We start from the raw sequence: 21,592 nt of genomic DNA on the forward strand, positions 1-21,592 counted from the left end.
GTGATGGCAGGTGAAAAGCTCACTTGGATTGGCTGAGAGCAGGGTGTCAAATCTAAATGTTGATTTCACTTGCCTCAAATCAGTTCCAAACACTTTGTGACTAAAATCACCTGTTTTTTTTCTTTTTTTAAGGCAGACATTTGAAATCTCTTTCTCTCTTGCAGGGTCAGTTATGCAAAGTAACAAAAAGCAAGGGAAGAATGTGACAAACTCTTGGAAGTGGTTTGTTATGTTATTTATGCAAATAACACAGCCAGAACCAAGTATTTTATAGCTTGAATTACTTCAGTGACAGGTGAGTTTCCTGTTGTTGCAAAATAAGCCACAGTGACATGTCAGTCAGGCCAGAGGAAAGTGATAGACTTTTATGCATCTTTCTCTTCCTTCTAAGGATATTAAGTTCTTGTTCTTGACCAACAGCACAAGTCTAGGAGGGACCTGGAAAAGAGGGTAAGGAGAGCCAAGACAAACAGCAAAAAATAGTTATGAAAAAAATGTCTTCCTATCTTCACATCCTCCCCTGCCTCCTCGAAGTGATGATAATGAAGATTTCAGTTCTGCTCTGACGTTCTGTGAACAAACCATTTGAGCTTGGGTCGTCTTGCTCAGAAAGCCATCCGGATTCTGAAGAGGAGTAGTAACTTGCTTGATCATTCAGCAGGGAGAGTTATTCCTTATCCCTTTTTCATGTGAAGTGACTTCAAGAATATGGGGGTATAAGCATTTAATGTATAACTTACCGACATCTAAAGGGCCAAGTACAGATCAGATGTATTGTATTCTCTTTCTTGATTTCTTTTATAATAGTTTGTCTCCTAAGGTGCATCCTGATTTTTATATAATGTAGATACATGCGCACACACCATTCCAACACTGATTTCATCAGGTCTTAAAGAGCACCTGCCTTGCTCTCTTGTTTCCAGCTCAATGTCTTAGGGCAGTAAAAAGGAGGGAGTAGACCATTTCCAAAGAGGGAGAAGTGGTAGGAGACAGGAGGAGGGAAAACAACAAGCCAGAGGGGATAACTGATTTGCTCCCCTCTTTCCCTCCTCATGTCCATCTCTGTTTTTCGCCTCTCCGCCCTCTTCCACGGTTCACGGTGAATTTGAAATGCTCTTACTGCGGTTGCTACTGCCCCTGCTGACTCGCTGATCCCTCACCCTGTGGATTTGTCTCCCGTGGAGTCTCCTTGCTTCCTGCAGTGCCAGGTCCGCAGAGCAGCGGAACGGCAGTAACAATATGTGTCTGTTCGTCTTACTGCAGAGCACACAATACGTATACGTATATAGGCACAGTACTGCAGTTGCATTTGTACAAGGCAGCAGCTGGGTTAAGAGCTGTTGCTTGGGAGAATGGTGAGTTAAGTCTATTTTGCTGAATGTCATGTATACGGGTGCCCCTTGTATTTCCCACCTATCATTGCTGGGGGCTGTTTATTAACTTGCAACATACAGCGCCCAATAATGATGTTTGTCATGCTGTTTGGGGTTCCCACTGGGAATTGGATTTAGAGAAGGAGGCAAAGAGCAAGCATCCTTTCTGAGCACCCATATTCAGGCATGGAGAGTGGTTCCTTTTTATTCCTTTTCTCATTTCTCAGCCACTTACAGAGATGTTTGCCTTCGTGACTTATTTTTGTTGTCTTATTTTAACCTTTAAGTTTAGGTTTACTGCTAAACACATGTTCACGTGGGAATTGAGATTACATGCTGCAGCTAAATCTATGGGACTCAAAGGATCATCTGAAATAAGGCAGTGGCAGAGGCATGGTATTTTTCTGTAGGGTGATGGGGAAAACTGACTCATTCAGATCATGTGGCTGGAGTTATTAATGTAAGTGTGTTAGAGGTATGAACAATGAATTGGTCAAAAGTGGTCTAGTGGTTAAGCACTGAACAGGAGTCCGGAATTTTGGTTTCTATTCCTGGCTTTGCCACTTACTTGCTTTTGTGTGACCTTGGTCATGTCACTTTGCCTCTTTGTGCCTTGGCTTCCTCTTCTGTAAAATGGGGTTTATCATAACTGCCTCAGAGGGTTATTGAGCAGCTTTGTTCGTTAATGAGCTGAATCATTTAATCTTTACTCAAGCAAAACCCTTACTGATTTCCATAGCAGTGTTTACCGTTCAAGGAGTCACAATTTGGGACCCTGTTGTAAATCATGTTCAGACCTTCCAATGGACGGCATTATGCATTTGAAAGCATTACCTTAATGTTTTTCTTAGTCCCTTCTGGCCTTGGAATCTATCACGATTGTCCAGTGTGGTCTCCCCTATAACATAGGCCATGGAAATTCCAGTGTTGGTTTTTTTTTGTTTGTTTTTTTGCATTTGAGCAGGGCTCTGAATGGGCGGCCATGGTTTCTTCCTGCACTTGTTTTGCTGATGGTCGTGTTACATCTGTGACGCATTCTGTTTTGTTGGTGATGGGAGTCTCTACTTTGTGGAGCAGAGTGGTGAGGGTTAGAACGGAGATTCGTGGAGACATAAATTTAACGTCGGTAGCATAGTGTGTAACCATAACCAAAGCAGCAGTGGTATCGGCATCCACCATTTTCACCCGTCGTAAGCAGCAGAGGAATCCAAATGGAGGCAACAGCACCGCTAGCCATTTTGTTGCTTGCAGAGTAGATTCTAATCCTGCAGTGCCGCTGCTGTTAATTTCCATGTTGTATAAATACAGCGTTGGACTCTGTGACAGAAGCTTTGCTGATGCTACGAGGAGGTTATGTTCTTTCAACAAATGATTTTGTTGTTGTTTGGAGAAATCTATTAAAAAACATCCAAATACTAGATTTTTGTCCCCTTCCCAACCCACCAGAAATCACCCCGCAAACCACTGAAAAAACCACAGCTTGCTTTAGGATTTTTTTAACCCTGTGCATTGTGTTCTCTTGTAGTTGGTATGGGTGTGGCCAGGGATTACCAGTCTTTGATGCCTGAGGTTGGGACGTATGCCGCAGTGGTTAGCTGTAGCTGAGACGTAGGGCTGGTGATGTGCCTGATTACAGGGTTTCCATATAAAATGCCAATTCTGAGTTGCTTAGATGCCCTGGTTTATAGAGGGGAAATTGATTCCATTGTTTCTCCTGCCCTCCCGCCCCCCCCTATAATTTTTCTGGAAAAGAGCAATGGATACTTACGGTGGTTCATGGAACGGTTTTACTAGTATTAAGAAATACTGATTGTTTTTATATAATTTATGCAGAGATCGATCTTGGAATAACTGTGCTCGTGCCCAGAGAGCGGTACCTTCCACAGCAGGGTGGACTATCAGACCACCTCCTGCAAGGTCATTCAGCTGTCCCACCATCAACCACTAACAGGTACTAATACCAAATGTCCTTGAATGTTGATGATGATGATCAAGCTCTGCACCTGTTTCTGAGTTTTGCAAATGGTCTCTACTTTTGTAATGGGCCAAACCAAAACCCTAAATCTAAATAACCATAAAAAATGGTGGTATTTTGAAATCCAGTTCTGAGTTTTGTGCTCTGAGCTGATCTTCAGAGCTGGTAAAAACCCTTTTTCCTGGACTAGTAGGCATGCGGGAGCGGATTTTTAAACATAGACACCTAAGTTGCACCTATGCAAAAAATAAATAAATAAAAAGCCATCCATATTTGTATATCTGCTTACATATTTGTTATCACTCAAATTCCTTGGGTTGCTGATTGTGCTTCTGCCAGTGACCATCTAGTTAGCACAGTCCCTTGTATATTCTTAGTGCTAGTCACTGCTCACTGGCTTTTCTGCTCCTTGCTGCTCTGCTGCCTGACCAGCTGATTCCTGATTCTGTGCAGGTGTTTTCATTTGCACAAGCCAGTGATATTTTCAAGTAGCTCTGGGCCCCTAGTGTGTAGTGGCATTGTTACTTAGTTTTCATGGGAAAGGAACCCAGCTGCTAATTCTGATGGCAGTGCTGCCTCTCCACCCACAAGAAAACCTATGTGGTAGTTTGTCTGCTGAAAAACCAAGCCAACACAGCATGATTAAGCTTTCCAAGAAGCAGATATTTCCTAGTTAAGTATATCCCTTCATCTTCAAGCACAACACTTTCTGTATAGGGCAAATGGGTTAGAAGGTTTGTCCTGACGCAGCCACTGGCTTCATATTTGATTATGAAATTCATTCACTTCAGAGTTGCTATTGAACCATTGGCACATGTGTTAGACTGACAACATTTGGATACTGGCAGCTTGGTTCCCCCATCCTCAGACAGATACGTGGGATCCATGGTACATGGCGTCACAACTGCCTGCATTCTTGCAGCCCATCCGTACGTGAAGCACTGGCTTCAATCCCCTAAGTGCAAGGATAATTTCTGTGGAGGAAAAGAAAATGTAATGGTTCAAGGACCAGCTCAGGACCACACGGCCCGAAGTGTGAGACTTGTGGCCAGAAAATGAAAGTTCTGAGTCTCTTTCGTCAACAGTTTCAATTGGGGGATCTGCAAAATAAAGCAGAAGGAGTGGTTCTAATATGCGTTGAACTACAGATAGCATGTGGCTATATGGCCTTGCGTCAAGGGCTTGTATGGCAGCGATCATTTTAGGGGCATTACAGTACCTACCTTCTAGAACCCTTCTGTGCCAAGCCACTGATTGGTGGCATGCATGTATCCCACCTTCCCTTCAAGGGCACAGGGAAGGGCTTGAATTGCCTTGCTATTGCTTAGAAACAGACATTTCATAGAAGTTAGCAACTGAAAAAGACCCTTTGGTTTCCATCTAGTCCCGTGGAGGATTGTTCACTACAGTATATTTTCTACCATGTTGTTCAGGCCAGCTTTAAATGGCTGAAACAATGAGTCTGCTAGCGCTTTTCTTGGATGCACTTCCACAGTGTAGTAGAGCTAACCGCTAGGCATTTCTCCTTAACAGCTGCAATTTCCCTTCACTTAATTTCAACCCATCGCTCCTTTTAAAGCCTGTGGTAAGTCACTGACTTCAGTGGAATTTCATCCTCATAAGCCAGCTCTGAATTTGACCCCTTAGATTTTAACCCACTAAGGCAAAGTTATTCAAGCTTTTTTAACCCTCTCCATTTCATCTAGACAGAGAAGATAATGTGGCCCCCTATGGCAAGGTCATAAAATGTGGGGTGAACTTGCATGCCATATGAGTTGGTGTGTCTAAATGCAGTGAAGCGAGTTAGCATTGGCTTACAGTTGCATATTATGTCATTTATTTTTTCTAGGCCTGGCATGAGACCAATCAGAATGATACTGTTATGATCTATGACTAGTGGATCATAGTGTTCTACTGGGTTGTCTTGTCCAACAAAAAGCGTATTGGTCAATATTAACTCTTTTGTTTGACTCCTGCATGGGAGGGCTGGCAGGGTGTTAGGAGGCTGCAGATAGATGTGACGCAGAGCTGGGCTCTGTGGGCACTCCTTTCAGGTTGCTGCAGAGAGTGGGAGGAGCAGGCACAAGTGGGACTGCAATAGCATGGCTTCCCCAGATTTTCCGCCGTGCTAGCCTTGGCAAATCTACTGCCGATCTGCAGCCCGGGCAGTGGGATTCTGACCCATGGAACACTCTGCTGTGCTAAGCCACATGTTCTTGGTCTGGTGGAGGGAATAGGACTTTTATTTGGTGGGGGATAATGCTATACAAGCTCAATACGCCATTTTAAAAGGTTTTAATATGGCTCTGATCATTCAAAAGCTGCTTTCCTGTTTAAAATTGACCTTGCCTAACAAGAATTGAAACCACTAGCCGTATTAAACGACTTGGCAGAGCAAGGGTTAATCATGCAGTAACATGGGTTCAGTGCAGCAGTTACGCATAAGAGAAATTGCTTTGAAATGTGACTGCGTAGCAACCACTTTTTGAATATCTCCACCATTTCAAAAAAATCTTCCCGCCACTTCTGCCTGACAGTACCAAACTTTATTCAATTCTCTCCATGTTTTTTTAAAAATATATATATATTTTAAAATATTTCTTATAAAAACTAGTGACTGGCCAAACCAAACCCTTGTCTGTTACTCAGTTAAAAAAATCTGCATCTCAATCTTTCTGCCCAGTTAGATATTTCCAAGGTAAATATGTGTGGGTACGCTGGCATCTTGGAGACTAACTTTCACTTGAACAGGAGTTCAAACCGCTGGTCTATTTGGAACAGAAATGTTGGCTCTCCTGTTATTACGTTAATATAGACTGGGACAAAAAGCCCTACAACCTTTACTTGTGGGAGGTCTCATGGGCTTCTGGGATTACTACTCTGAGTAAGGTTTGCAGGATCAGAGCTCGATGTTGTTTTAGTTCAGTAGCTATATCACAGTAGTAGGGCAATGAATATAAGTGTAGGGTGCTGTCAGGGCTGTAATAATTAAGGGCATGCTCTCTTGTTTTTATTCAGTCCCTGCTCAAGAAGAACTCCCACTGGAAACTTTTGAACCAAGTGGGAAGATTGTCTCGGCCTGTTCCTGTCCTGTGAATAGATAATGCTGGAGTGTGGAAGGCTATCTGTCGCTTTTCATCAGCATTAAGTTCACTGAAACAAAAATAGTAATGGCTAGCCTATCTCTGACTTTTCACGTTCAGCCTAGGTTGATGAGGCTGCTCACTGAAAGAGGTACGGTGATCTAATGGTTGTAGCAGAGAAGACCAGGAGTCGGGTCACATAGTGGTTGAGTGAGGCAGAGGGGGACAGCGTGCCACATTGAGTGGGCATGAGTTACACATCTCCTCACGTGGAAATCTCAACCCAAGCTTCAGAAGTTCACCCAGTTCAATTCTCTCTCTGTGCTACTGCTTGTTACACCAGATCCCCAGGTCCTGTGCCTGGCTCTACTATTAACTCATTATATTACCTTGTGTGTAATTCACATTTCCTCAGTGTCTTAGTCTCCCCCCTGTAAAATGGGGGTTTTTCCTTTCAGAGGTGTTGAGAAAATTAGGGTCTGATCCTCAGTTAACACTATTTCTGGGAATGGATGGAGGATGGTGCCCTTAAAGCTACCTTTGTCTCTGTATTCTGGGATCATTGAGGAGCCTGTGTGGGTTGCAGTGTAAATTACAGCAGCCTCAGGGCTACTTCGACATATGCTCTGCTTTCCATGGCCCCCTGTGGGCCCTGGGAAGAAGAAAATAGCTTTAACATGGTGGACTCTGGTCCTGCCTCCAGTCTGCCATCTGTACTGAGCCAGTACAGAGTGTTTATGCCAGCTAGGAAGTCCCTGTGTAGGGGTAATTCTCGAGGTGGGTTCTGCCCAATTTAAGGCCCCTTCATGCTACCAGAGTGTTGCAAAGGGAAGTTAATGTCCATGAAGCCCTTAGGTCCTGAAAGAGGCTGTGTACATGCAGAGCATTATTGGAGCTGGCTGAAAAGTGTGAAAAAATACATTTGTGGAAGTTCCACACCCACCCTCTGTTTTTCGCTGAAAACTTTTCTGCAGAAATATTCCAGATAGATCTAATTGGTTATATATTTCTCAGAGAGGGGTGTGTAGATACTGTGTGTGCACACGCTTACTTCGTTAGGGTGAATTCTGCCTACACGTAGTTTCTGTTTCCCAGGCAACTGCTAACCTATTGCAGAATCGTGAACTGTTCTGATTTTTTCTTCTTTATATTTCCCCTTCCCCAGTGCTGCCTGACCTCATGGACATCCTGTATTAGATGCCCAAGCAAGCCACAGACTTTGGAAAGAACAGCATCAGCTATCAGAGATTCCTCTTTCATGAAAGGAAACTTGGTAAGATACAGGAAAGCTGACACTGAACAGCATCTATATTGAATTGAATTCTGCTTTAAAACAATCGACTGCCAGTTCCTACTGACATGGGGTAAAGTAAAGGATTATGGCAATTCAACTGAGATTGAAAACAAATGAACCATTACACTTTTCTGTGGCTTCATTGTGTTTTTGTAAATGTTAGTCCACGTTGTTGATGTTCCTCTTCCCACTGTCCTGTCCTTTCTCTGACTACTGCGCTGGGTATGGTTTTGATTAATACAATAACTAACTGGAGTTGCTGTTTTGTGAAGTCATTTTGGCTCTGCTCCTTTTCTGTGGCTCTATCATTGGTTGCGGTCAGAGACCTTGGAGCACGAACAGTACAAGACTGATTAAAGTGCCCTCTAATCTTTAGTGTGTGAATGTGCAGCTTCTGTGTTCTTAAAAAGCTTGAGACTATATTTCATTCAATGTGGTTTCCCTTCTCAGATTTCAGATGCAAGATTTAATGAGGTAACAAAAGGGCTTCGATAATGCTCCAGCACTTAAGGTCAAGAATTATTTCTTACATTCTTAACACATTTTGTGGGAGAGATTTTCTTTAAATGAAAGCCTTGGAGTGAAGGCAAAGATTTGCAGACATTGAATTACTTAGACATCTAAATTAGAACATGGTCTCAAGCCAACATGCAAATCTTACTTATTATTCCTCTTTTCATTTTTCTACCCTCATCTGTTTATTCACAAAGATTGTTCTGATATGATCTCTTCCTGCTCCTCCTCCTCCTCCTCCTCCTTTTTTGTCTTCTAATATTTCTGTTCCCCTCACACTTTTAGGTGCAGTTTGACAAAGGGACACAATATGTGAAACTAACAAGGATGCTCAGAGTTAAGAAACAGAAGAAAGGCTGAAGATAAGAAGGTTGCATTTTTGTCTGCTTTCTGAAAAGCCTTGAGATTGATTCTCCCCTGCCTTTCCCTTTGTGTCATCATTAATTACTCCGGTGCATAGTGAGACACTATTATTCTGATTACATGCTCTCTGTACATACAAATGACTGCGTAAGGTTCATGGCAATAAGAATCAGTCCCCTTGGTTGTGATCGGTGAGAAAACACAACTAGTTAAGCATCAAGATGAGGAAGTTTGAGGGCAAAATAAATCGGATGGCATTTAGAAGGGGGTTAGAGGTCATTTTATTGCATGCTGTGGAAATCTGAAATTCCATGTGTCATGATGTTAATCTTCAGTAATTACGCTTTCCCATCATTAGTAGTTCACTAGACTAGTTCCCATCTTAACAACTAGAATGTACTATGGGGTTCCTGCTTTAAAAGACTGTCTTATGATGTACCACTTTGGTGTATCATATTTTATCAAGTAATTGTTTTCTGATACGATGACTTGAAAATATCAGGAGGACATAGCTGTTACAAGAGGGGTCTTAAATTAAGTAATGGGGAAAGCTTGCAGCAGCAACTGGCCATCTTGAAAGAGATGAACAATCTGAAATGAATACTAGTTCATGCTAAGGGAATGGTTGCTAGGTGTGACAGTTAGTAGCTATGAACTTAATGAGACATGAGTAGCACTGTGGAGGAGGAGGAGGAAGAGAAGGAGGGCTCTTTGGAAACTTGGCATTACTCTTTTTTTTTCCTTACTCATTTATTCCAAAGTTTAATGTGACTGTTTCAGTTAACTCTTTCTTACTCAGAAAATATTCAGTGCTCTGCTATAGTGCATCATAATTTCCCTTTCTTTAAGATGTTTTGCTTCTGGTAACAGTAGGTTTTTTTTGTCCCCTGCATTTATATATAGAATATATAATTTAGTGTTAACGAAAGGCTGTTAACAGAACTGGCAGCCTATCGAAAAGGAGCAGATATAGGCACAAGTTCCCCATCCTCTGGCCCTCAGGATGGATGGCAGCTCTCTCCATCAGTCAGAGGGGAATTCAGTCTTCATGGTCCATTCCTATGCTGGGCCTCTCTGCTGAGACTGGGTGTCAATGAGAGCAGGGTGTAGAGTTGTTCTTGTGATTTCAGATCAGATCCTGCACAGACTATTGGCCTCACTTTTTAAAAGTGGCTAGTGATTTTGGCTTCACCTGTTTTGTCGGTGCCCAAACCGAGATGACTTGAAAGGGGCCTGAATTTCAGGAAGCGCTGAGTGTTTGCCTGTGAAAACCAGGCCCCTTTAAGCTGGGCACCCAAAAATTCAAGTGACATTTGAAAATGCAGGCTTCTTGTCCTTATATCTTACTCTGCAGATCCCCATTGGTTTTGATGAGACTATTGTAGTAGTAAACACTGTACGCAGCGGTTAGTAGAACAGTAAGATTGTAAGATGGATTCAGGCTCTAGCTGTCCAGATGAGAATTCCTGTGGTGGTGAGGAAATAACCGCTTGCAGAAAGCCAGCAGAACAAGCCCCTGGGCTAGCTGCCTGTAGCTGCCGTGGCATAGGGGATATGTCGGGCAAGATGGAGCTCTGCTAGTTCTTCTTCAAGTGCTTGCTCATATCCATTCCAGTTAGGTGCGCGCGCGCCGCGTGCATGTTCGTCGGAAGGTTTTTACCCTAGCAACACTCGGTGTGTCGGCTGGGTCGCCCCCTGGAGTGGCGCCACTATGGCGCTGGATATATACCCCTGCCGACCCAACCGCTCCTCAGTTCCTTCTTACCGCCCGTGTCGGTCGTTGGAACAGTGGAGCGTGACTTAGCTGTCCTCCACTTCCCTAGCTACTCGTAGTTTCTTCGATATCTTTGTTGTATATAGTTGGAATTTATATAATTACAGTTAGTTTGATAGTTCTTTAGATAGTTAGTGTATATAGTTAAGCAGGGTTTGGGCAGTAGCCCCTTCCCCGCACCCGGTGCCGGGCGGGGCCCATCCCTGGTTCACCGGGATTCAAACCTTGCTCAGCCTGCCACAAGCCAATGCCTACAGGAGACCGCCACGACTCCTGTCTTAAGTGTCTCGGGGAATCGCACATTACAGATAAGTGCCGTATTTGCAAGGCATTTAAGCCGAGGACGAAGAAAGAGACTTTCGCTAAAGAATCCCCTCATGGAGGCAGTTCTGAATCCTCTGCCCTCGGCATCAAGCGCTGAGCACTCTGCTGGAAGCGCTCCTCCGGCACCGAACTGTGCCGGCACCGCTAAGATGCCGCGGCATCGGCCATCTCCGGCGCAAGGACCTACTTGGCATCGATCTCTGTCCCTAAAACTGAGGAGGTCGAAGTCTTCCAACTAGCTCTGTGCCCTCTGCGCCGCAGACGCAGCCTCGTTCAGACCGCCCGGCACCTACTCCTGCCGCGTCACCGACTGCTGCGGTACCGTCGACTCCGGTCCTGCGAGGGCCGTCGAGTCTGGTCCCTGAGAGCTCCCCGCCGAGGCCTGTGGTTGATCTTACGGTCCCCTCTACACCGGAGACATTCTCCACAGCCGGGGACCTCATAGCTCTGACGGAGTCCGTCCTGCCTCAACCCCCGGCACCGCCGGTGCGGGTATTACGCTCGATAGGCAAGCCAGCCCTAATGAGACCGCCTTCAGTCGACCTGGCAGATTGGCACCGATCATGATCCAGGTCCCGGCGCCGTTCGCGGTCCCATCGACGATCACGGTCCCAACACCGCTCGCAGTCCCGGCACCGCTCTCCTCTTCAGTACCGGTCATACTTGCTGCATAGATCGACGTCTCGGCCTCCGGCTCAGTACTCTCAGTACCACTCCAGCTCCCGGCACTGCTCCCGGCACCAGGACTCTCGCAGCCATTCCCAGGCGCAGACCTTCGAGATCCAGGTCGACCTCCTGGCATCGTGCAGGTCGCAGGTCCCGATCTCGTTCTCGGTACCAGTATGGCTCCAGGTACCGATCCCCGGTGCCGAGGAGATCAGCAACGGCGAGAGAGAAGGACTCTTACCAGGGGCTTTCAGCTCCTCCCTGGCCGTCCCGGCACCCGTCAATGTCTTTGCAGGCGGACAGTTCGTATGCCCAGGACAGAGACTCTGATGTGCCCGCCAGGATATTCCACAAGCCCCAGGCCCAAGATCATGGCCCTCACTAGTGGGCATTCTGGACACCTTGGGCATATCATCAGGCCCAAGGTGCATATCCAGGCCCATCTCACTCTGCCACATTGGAGCACCGGGTGCCAGAAGCCACTATAAGCTGCCCTCCTCCTTCTACTCCAGAGGAAGTGCCGGTCCAGCCACAAGACTCCCAGATCCCAAGGGAGACAGAGGCTGGCCACCAAGAAGAGGCGTCAACTGACCCGCTTGTCCCTGGTCTCTCCTCATCCTCCTCTCCTGACGAGGCGGTAGCCGGAACATCATCTGTAAGCCCTCTGCCAATTGACCTGAGGGCCCACCAGGACCTCCTCAGGCGTGTGGCAAGAGGGGGGCATCCCTTTATCTGGACGATCAGGGCCAATGCCAACATGATCTGGCAGTCTCTGGCCTCTATCCCACCTGCTGCCCGGGGAGTGGAACGTAAATATATGGTGCTTTCCAAGGGCTACGAATACTTATACGTCCATCCCCCTCCCTGCTCCCTCATTGTCCAGTCGGTCAATGAGAGAGAATGCCGTGGCCAGGGGGCCCCAGCCCTGAAATCAAAGGAGGCGAGGCGCATGGACTTGCTGGGGCACAAAGTCTATGCTGCAGGGGCGCTCCAATTCCGCGTGGCTAATCAGCAAGCCCTCCTTAGCCGCTATAACTATAATACCTGGGTGGCGGCGGACAAGTTTAAGGAGTTGCTCCCGCAGGACTCCCGGCAGGAATTTGCGGCCCTCCTGGACGAGGGGAAAAGGGTGGCTTGAACTTCCCTCCAGGCTTCCTTGGACGCAACGGACTCTGCAGGTAGGACCCTATCCTCCGGAGTTATTATGAGACGTATCTCATGGCTGCAAGTCTCAGGCCTTCCCCCGGAGCTCCAGCATGCAATCCAGGACCTCCCCTTTGAAGGGCAAGGCCTTTTCTCCGAAAAGACAGACCCTAGGTTGCAAAGCCTAAAAGATAACAGGGTCATTATGCGCTCACTAGGCATGCACACCCCAGTGACTCAGTACAGGCCCTTCCGGCCCCAGCCACACTGCTCTTACCCTCAGTCCAGACAGAGGCAGGACTTTGGCAGAAGGTGGGGTAGAACCGGTTGTCAGAGGCACTCAGGCACCCAAGGGGGCCAGAACCAAGGTCCCTCCAAACCACCCACAGGGCCAAAACCCACCTTTTGAAGTTGCGCCCGAGGATGACGTACCAGTTTCGTTAAAGGCTCCGTTCCCTCCTTTCTCCAGCCGCCTCTCCCTTTTCCTCCCTGCGTGGTCCCAGCTAACATCAGATTGCTGGGTCTTACGCACGCTGGAATTTGGGTACCACCTGCAATTTATTCCCCCTCACCCTTCCACCCGCCTTCCTCGTCCCTCTTCAGGGACCCCTCTCACAAGCAATCCCTCCTTCAGGAGGTGCAGACGCTCCTTGCCAAAGGAGCCATAGAGGAGGTACCAAAACACGAAAGGGGCACGAGGTTTTACTCCCGCTACTTCCTAATCCCCAAGGCAAAGGGGGATCTCAGACCTATCCTGGATCTGCGAGAACTCAACAAATTCATGATAAAGTTGAAGTTCCACATAGTATCCCTGGGGACCATCATCCCATCCCTGGATCCCGGAGACTGGTATGCCGCCCTCGACATGAGAGATGCGTATTTTCACATAGCCATCTACCCTCCTCACAGGAAGTACCTCCGGTTCGTAGCCAACCGCCAACATTTTCAGTTTGCGGTCCTACCGTTCGGCCTCTCTACAGCCCCAAGAGTATTTATGAAATGCATGGCTGTAGTCGCCGCCCACCTCCGCCGCTGTCGGGTACACGTTTTTCCGTATCTAGATGACTGGCTTATCCGAGGGACCTCCGAGGCACAAGTCACCCATCACGTTGGCGTTGTCAAGGACCTTTTCCTACATCTAGGCCTGATGATCAATGCGGAAAAATCCACTCTGATTCCCACTCAGAGAATAGACTTTATTGGTGCCACCCTGGACTCCAATCTCGCCAGAGCCTGCTTACCGCTGCCCTGGTTCCAGGCAATGGTGGCCATCATCCAGAGCCTGCAAGCTGTTCCGTTGACTTTGGTTCGCACTTGCCTCGGTCTCCTGGGTCACGTGGCGGCCTGCGCGTTTGTGACAAAACACGCCAGACTGCGCCTCCGTCCCCTCCAATCGTGGCTTAACTCGCTGTACCAACCAGGCAGAGATGCCATAGACATGATAGTCACCATTCCCCCAAGCATCCTAGGCTCCTTCGAATGGTGGCTGACCCCCTCCCTGGTGTGTGCAGGGCTACCGTTCCATCCGCCCCAGCCCTCTGCGTCCCTGACGATGGACGCGTCATCTCTCAGCTGGGGTGCTCATCTTGGACATCTACGCACTCAAGGCCTTTGGTCATCTCAGGAGCTGGCCTTGCACATGAGTGTCCGGGCGCTGAGAGCAGTCCGCCTTGCGTGCCAGGCTTTTCAGCAGCACTTGCAAGGCCGTTGTGTGTCAATATTCACAGACAACACAACAGCCATGTACTATATAAACAAACGGCGGGACAAGGTCCTCGACCCTTTGTCAGGAAGCCACGCGACTCTGGGACTTTTGTATAGCACACTCTATAGACCTCATAGCGTCCTTTCTCCCGGGGGTTCGAAACACTCTGGCGGATCGCCTCAGCAGATCCTTCCTTTCTCACGAGTGTTCACTTCGCCCGGACGTTATTCTTTCGGTCTTCCGGAACTGGGTATTTCACCGTGTAGACCTCCTCGCGTCCCGCGAGAACAGGAAATGCCAGATATTCTGTTCCTTTCAAGGCCTCTCCCAGGGTTCGATAGCGGATGCTTTCCTGATGCTATGGATGGCTCACCTGCTCTACGCTTTTCCACCGTTCCCGCTCGTCCACAGGGTCCTGCTGAAAGTACGCAGGGACAGAGCCCGCTTGATCATGATCGTTCCAGCGTGGCCCAGGCAGCACTGGTACACCATGTTGCTCGACCTGTCAATAGCCAACCCCATCCCTCTACCTCTTCACCCGGACCTGATAACTCAGGCCCACGGAAAACTTCACCACCCGGACCTACAATCCCTCCATCTCATGGCATGGCTCCTAAGTGGTTGACCCAGTCTGAGTTGTGTTGTTCTGCCCACTGCAACAAGTACTCTTGGGTAGCAGAAAGCCTTCCACTAGATCAACATATCTGGCCGAGTGGAAGCGTTTCTCATGCTGGTGCAGAGAGCAGAACGTTCTTCCCGCTGAGGTCTCGATCCCCACCATCTTGGACAACCTCTGGTCTCTTAAACAGCAGGGCCTAGCGGTATCATCATTAAGGGTACACTTGGCTGCCATCTCTACCTTCCACCCAGGGGGGAATGGCTCCTCAGTGTTTTCACATCCTATGGTATCTTGATTCCTCAAGGGCTTGGAGCGCCTATACCCCCAGGTACGCTGCCCCACCCCAACCTGGGACCTCAACCTGGTTCTTACCAGACTTATGTCGGCCCCTTTCGAGCCGTTAGCAACTTGCTTCCTTCTGTACCTCTCCTGGAAAACCGCTTTCCTCGTGGCCATCACATCGGCAAGACGAGTTTCCGAGCTTCGGGCTCTCACGGCGGATCCTCCATATACTGTGTTCCACAAGGACAAGGTGCAGTTGCGACCACATCCGGCCTTTCTCCCCAAAGTGGTATCGGCCTTCCATGTTAGCCAGGAGATCTTCCTTCCGGTCTTCTTCCTAAAGCCACATTCATCGCGCAGGGAGCAACAGTTGCACTCAGTAGATGTCTGTAGAGCACTCGCTTTTTATATCTAGCAGACAAAGCCCTTCCGCAGAACACTCCAACTCTTTGTCGCGGTGGCAGAGTGTATGAAGGGCCTACCCGTTTCCTCACAAAGGATTTCATCCTGGGTGACATTGTGCATCCGCTCCTGTTACGACTTGGCTCATGTCCCCTTGAGCCACGTCACTGCACACTCTACCAGGGCTCATGCTTCATCTGGTGCCTTCCTGGCTCACGTGCCCATCCACGAGATATGTCGCGCAGCTACCTGGTCCTCGGTCCATACCTTCACATCTCACTATGCCCTGGTTCAGCAGTCCAGAGATGACGCAGCCTTTGGCTCCGCAGTATTACACTCTGCGACATCTCACTCCGACCCCACCGCCTAGGTAAGGAATCACCTAACTGGAATGGATATGAGCAAGCACTCGAAGAAGAAGAGACAGTTACTCACCTTTGTAACTGTTGTTCTTCGAGATGTGTTGCTCATATCCATTCCAGTTAGGTGTGCGCATGCCGCCTGCACGTTCGTCGGAAGATTTTTACCCTAGCAACACTCGGTAGGTTGGCTGGGTCGCCCCCTGGAGTGGTGCCGAGTGTTGCTAGGGTAAAAATCTTCCGACGAACGTGCAGGCGGCGTGCGCACACCTAACTGGAATGGATATGAGCAACACATCTCGAAGAACAACGGTTACAAAGGTGAGTAACCGTCTTTTCTCCAGCGGCATAAATCTGTACCATACACTGGGGCTGGCATAGGCCGGCTCACAGAATCAGGGAGCCATAAGACTCGCCTGATCCCACCTTCCCCTGCGCTCTCCTGTACCAAGCAGAGATTATCAGCAGAAGAGAATCTGTCCCTTGTTCTCTGAGAAATGGGCCTACACTATTGAATTCATTTTGCATGGGTTCCTTCAGTTGCTATCGGCTCTTGGTCAAAACCAGCTAGGCAGGTTCAAATATGCATTTTCCTCGGCATCTTCTGCTTATTTAGATGTTAACTTAAAACAATCAGTGGTGATCTGATGAGGCAGTCCTAGGTGCATCTGCCCCACAATTCCTTTGTGGATGTGGAGAATATGAGATTTGTTTGAAAAATTAATTTGTCTTTTTGGGCAAGTTATTGTGGGATTTTTAAAAAATAAATAAAGTGTGCCCCTGCCCTCTCTTCATTTGAACATAAAAATCTGGCAGTAGAATCGGCGGCCTAGGCCAAGTATAACTGAGGCCCACAGTATGAAACCTCAGCTCACTTTAGAACTGTAGTGCTTGGACTCATAGGCAGTCAAGCGAAATGTAAATTATTCTTACCGCCTGAAGAACTGATAGCCATAAGTCATTCAGCTAATCAACTCGTGTATGAATCATCAATGACGTTATTGACGCAAATTTTTCCCCACTACTGTTGCCATATAAGAAGCAAAACACTGTACGTAGGTGAAAACTGGTGGGTTTTAAACTTTTAGCTATGTGACCATTTTTTGGCCAAAATAGATGCAGGCAAAGTCACTAAGGATCTCAACCACAAAGTTTTTGCAGTGGACAAATGCACACCCTTGATGTTTATAGTTACATGAAGGGTGGGTAAAAGTGTGAGATGTTTTTCCCGTAGCTGCATGAGCTCCTATGGGGTTAACAGGATTAAAGATCAGCGGATGTGACTCAGAGACACAGGGAGCAGCAGGAGCCATTTGTACATGGTCTCTTTTTAACCCTAAAAAAATGCTTTAACGTAACCGATACCAGGTGTAAAGGATTGAGGGTGAGAAGTTGGTTTCACTGTTGTTAGTGATCCTTCCCAACACAAGAAGCTTTCTTTTTCTGAAAAAAAGCGGATGTGTAGCTTTTAAAATTATAATGTTTCAAATGTCTCTTGTTCAGACCCGCACCCATCGCTTCCTCTTTTGTTCTGATGTTCAGCCCTCCTGAAAATTCCCTTCAGAGTTTTGTGTTGCCATTATTCTGCTTGTGCTCTGAGCTATTCAGGCCATTGTGGCATGAGTGGCGGGTATCATAGGCTGGGGAAGCCTGCGCCTTCCCAAACAGCCAGGGGTGGCCCTGCCCACGCTCTGCTCCCAGGCCCCCCTCCCCCCTCTGCTTCCCGCTCTGGCTCCAGTTCCCCTGTGCTTGGCCCTGGCTCAGGCTGGGGCTTCCTGTGCCACCCGGCCTCCTGGCACTGTGGGGCAGGAAGACTAGAGAAGGTGGCTGGTGGCCATGGTGGGGGGCAGGGAAGGGTCTCGGGCGGAAGGGGCACATAGCAGGCAGTCCATGTGTCGCCCATACAGTTCGGTTATATTCTTTAGTCAGGTGGCTCTTCGTGGTATGAAGCCTGAGGTGAAGTGGATAAGCCACCGCCCATAGGCAGTGGGAACAGTGAAGGGCTGCTTCTCTTACTTGATCCTGATTTTACACTAGCGTAAGATCTGGCTCTGGCTCTGACCAAGCTAACATGGAATCTGTGCACTGGTACAATAAGAGAAGGAAAGACTGAAACTGGAGGAGGAGCCTCACTCCCCTTAGCTGAAACTAGCTGCTGCCTATCCAGGGAAGCTGGTTTTTTGTTCTCTCTTTTGGTTGCAGCAGCTTTGAATAGCTGGCATAACATCAAATAGAAGTTGGCTGAACGGGTCAACAAATGAGGATGAAGCCTTTAAAATGTAGAAGTTCTGCAAGCTTCAGTGTGTGTGCAGATAAAATAGATAAGAATAGTTATAATAGAGATAAACGTTGTAAAAATTCAGGTTCTGGGATTGGTCAATGAAGGTGATCAGAGAGATCTGAATAAATCACCACTGAACAGTTTAATAAAACAAATAATAATTGAGTCAGTGCCGTGGAAACCACTTCTAGTGCTATTGTTTGTTTAATAAAATAACTTCCCTTTCAGCAGGGGGTTGGCTGGAACTAGGACTATGATTTGCATGTCATGACGCATTGCAACAGTTTGGGGCTTTCCATTTCTCTTCACAACATAGGTTCACTGGTTCAGAATCAGATCCACTCTTTGTTTCCTTGCCCACTTCCTGTTTGTCTCTTAGGGCTGTAAGTGTTGAATATTGCAAGAACTCAAATATTTAATGCACAGTTCTTCTTGTTTGTTGTTGTTAAGCTTGCTACTTTCCTTGGAAAATCAGGGTTTAAAAATTATATTCTGCTTTAGTGACTGTCGGTATGTATTGGTACTTTGCAAACATAGAACGTAGGAAACCAAAAATCTTGCTGCCAGGAGCTTTGCATTCAAAGACAAATCTTATCTCTACCCATGTCTGCCTTGTGGAATTCACAATACTCATGCCTTTGCTGGCTGTTCCCCACCAGCCCATGTCAGCTGAAAAGCTCCTGCAGACTGTCTAGTGCTGTCCCTTCTTCAGGGACACTGTGAGCAACTAGGGAAGTAGCGTCTTCCCTGATAATATTACAGAGGCAATAGGATGTTATCCAGCAGGGTCATTTCAGGGCGTGTGTAGGTTTATGCTATAATTGCCTAATCTGAATTGGGATAGCTCTCGCACATGAGTTGTTCCACACTCCATCTTTCCCCTTTTCCATCCAGCAGAGGTGGTGGGTATTGGGAATTAAAGGTGAGCAATATTACCAGCAGTTCCACAGGAGAGTGCCAACTTGGATCTGTGCCTTAAACCACTCTCTAGCAAGTACTCTCAAATTCAAAGTTCCACAAAGTGTATTTCCTTCCTGCCATACAGACGGCTCTTTCAGGATAACAGGGAAAATCATTCATATGAACTGTCCTTCCTTATCCAAGTGTCTTACTAATACTGGAGGCCATGCTGCTGAACCGTGTCTATTGGGCAGTCTACAAGGATACACAACCACTGAAAATTTCTATGCAATTACTGCATTTCTCCACCATATTAAGATTACATGACATTTCTAACTACCGCCACTAGAAAACAATCCTGTAGTATTGCCAGGTGGTTTGTGGTGATAAAAATATAACTAACATTCTGGTCAAGTAGCCAAAGCCGGACAAGATACTTATGTATTCCAGATGTTGGGAAGTAATCCATTTTCTGAAGTTTGCTTACTGTGTGTGTATGCAGAGCCACGTTTTCAAACAATGTTGCCTAAATTAAACCTTCAAAATATGTACATTCACTTTGTGAAAAGTGAATGAGTATAATGGGAAAGATTTAAACAGTGCTTTAGGTAGCAGACTGTTTTGCAGTTTGGGGGAAAATGCCTGTGATGTGATATATTGATATGATACAATTATTTCAGCCACTGAAATTAGGATTCCAGAGACAAAAAGGGCACTTCCTGTTTGCACTGCTGAAAGTGCACATCCTCATTGGTCCATCCAGTCAGCCTCTAGTCTAACCAGCAGATCCTGCATCATCCTTGGAAGACATCCAAGACAAGACCATAGCTGGTGGGGATGAAGAGTGCCCACAAGGCGGAACAGAAGCCATGGAGTCTTTTTGCTCCAAGACACATTTTCTTAGGTAAGCAAACTACAGAAAGTCAAGTTGTCTCCCTGTTTTTGTTTCTAAATCCAGTGTCTGAGTCAAAATAATTATTGGAAAGCAAAAGAAAAATTTGACGGTGCTGACGTTTGCTTTAGGCTTTTCTTACTCCTTTACAGATCACCTTGAATATGGAATGCGATTGTTTCCTGATGATTCTGAGGACTAGGATGTGAGATGTATGGAATCGTGAGTGCTATGCCTTGTTGTCTTTCTGAGTGCAGGGTAACCAGGAAATGCTCCATGATAGCATTCTGCAAAAGGTCTGGCTAATTATATTTGAGATATTAAACCATAGCACATCCACGTGGTTCTATTACCTGAGCCTCTTATCAAAGGAAAACATTAGTCAGGTTGTTGCCGAAGAGTGCTTCCTTGCTCCATAGAGATTATCAGTTTGCAGTGATTGATTTAGATTAGGAGTAATGGGAAGCATGTAAAAATTCTATTTCACCAGCAAGGGATGCCAAGGCATTTTGCAACTGAAGCGCAGTCACTTCTGGGATGAAGGCAGCAGACAACTGTCCGAAATTTCCTATCTTAACCGTGAGCCAAAGAGACATGGGTAAACCACTCAGCTCCTACCAAAAGTGTTATGGGATTATTGGTTTCTAGGAAGAGTGCACACAAACTGTTTCTTAATATCCATGAAAGACCCCTATGCCAGTGAGCTGTGTGGAATGCAGACTTGAAAGGATGAAAGACTGAGTCTATTTTGACACTGCTGATTTAGAATTTCCCAGTAGGATAGGTAGTTCAAGCTTAATCTTCAGCTCGTCTCCAGTCTCCTTTGAAGTGAGCTCTGATCTGGAACATCTAAGAACAGACACTCAGCTGGGGGGCAGGAGAATGAACCAGATGAGATGGTGTCCTCTTTCCTGGTTCAAGTCTGTATAGCTGCTCCCACTCCATCCTGCCATAATAGGAGATGGTTCCTGGCTGTGATTCAGTTTGAGGTGGCCCAGTGTGTGACCATTCTAGTGGCTGGGACTGAAGAGAGTAGAAGGGACCTACCTTCTGTTGTTAATTAGAGGCAATCTTATTGGGCTCAGATAGTGAAGTTACATCCATTGTAGTAAAAAATTCTTGTGTTCCAACCCTGATGCTACGCATGTACAGTATAGATGGTGACCCACTATAAGTCTACAACACATAAGATTATGTCTGTTACTGAAGGGTCTGGAGCAATCAACAGGACCGGTAAAACAGTAGAAGAATAAAGAGAGGACCTTAATGATTGTGGGTAGGTTCTGCTGTCTCATTGATCTCCCTGCTGTTGCCTCAATCTATGCATATGTTTTTCCAGCCTGATTTCTTGTGTTATCTGCAGGGCTCTCATCAGATGGCAGGTCTCTGTGGCTGCCACCAACAGTGTTCCAAGTATTAGAGGGGTAGCCTTGTTAGTCCGGATCTGTAAAAGCAACAAAGAGTCCTGTGGCACCTTATAGACTAACTGATGTTTTGGAGCATGAGCTTTCGTGCTCCAAAACGTCTGTTAGTCTGTAAAGTGCCACATAACATTGTTCCAGGTGCTCCAAGAGCAGGAGCTCTGTTCATTTGAAAGTGGCTGCAATCTAAGGCCTTGAAAGCAGAGATGAGGAAACACCTGTG

The 21,592-nt window shown here is 46.8% G+C and overlaps 1 long non-coding RNA gene across 4 annotated transcripts; it reads left to right on the top strand.

Moving 5' to 3' along the window:
• Positions 1–521: 521 nt before the first annotated feature.
• Positions 522–20,268, top strand: LOC127051594 (uncharacterized). 4 transcript variants are annotated; one of them, XR_007774547.1, is made up of 7 exons: positions 522–1,355; positions 3,207–3,324; positions 4,882–4,933; positions 6,367–7,704; positions 8,524–8,608; positions 19,737–19,960; positions 20,101–20,268. It is a non-coding gene; the product is annotated as an uncharacterized LOC127051594 (long non-coding RNA). The 4 variants fall into 4 exon arrangements; XR_007774545.1 differs by lacking the exon at positions 8,524–8,608 and having other exon boundaries at positions 6,367–6,582; positions 7,597–7,704; XR_007774544.1 differs by lacking the exon at positions 8,524–8,608.
• The last annotated feature ends 1,324 nt before the right edge of the window (positions 20,269–21,592 follow it).

The sequence above is a fragment of the Gopherus flavomarginatus genome, chromosome 5 (assembly GCF_025201925.1).
Source record: "Gopherus flavomarginatus isolate rGopFla2 chromosome 5, rGopFla2.mat.asm, whole genome shotgun sequence".
NCBI classification, from domain to species: domain Eukaryota; kingdom Metazoa; phylum Chordata; order Testudines; family Testudinidae; genus Gopherus; species Gopherus flavomarginatus.